This window comes from Hyla sarda, chromosome 13 (assembly GCF_029499605.1).
Source record: "Hyla sarda isolate aHylSar1 chromosome 13, aHylSar1.hap1, whole genome shotgun sequence".
Lineage (NCBI taxonomy): Eukaryota > Metazoa > Chordata > Amphibia > Anura > Hylidae > Hyla > Hyla sarda.
This window is the reverse complement of record NC_079201.1, coordinates 4,457,671-4,458,013: the sequence shown is the minus strand read 5'-3', so window position 1 is coordinate 4,458,013 and position 343 is coordinate 4,457,671.

Here is a 343-nt window from a genome sequence, read left to right as displayed (position 1 = left end):
CTAAACATACTGTTTAGAATGCCAGATGCTGCAGGGAGATCGCGGGGGTTCCCAATGGCGGGACCCCCGCGATCAGACATCTTACCCCGTATCCTCTGATTAGGGAATAAGTTGTATAGGGACAGTGTACCCCTTTAAGTGCATATCCTGTTGCCGGACTAACATCAGAGTTGGACTGTGAAGGAGTACTGTAGTGGAATATAACTAATCCCATTATTCGAAGGATAGGGGATAAGTTATAGATGAGATTGCGGGGGGGGCCCTAGTGGTCAAACCCCCCCGCGATCTCCTGTACTCAGCAGTCTGCAGGAAGCATCTTGTCGTCCCCAGCAGGAAGCCGCGG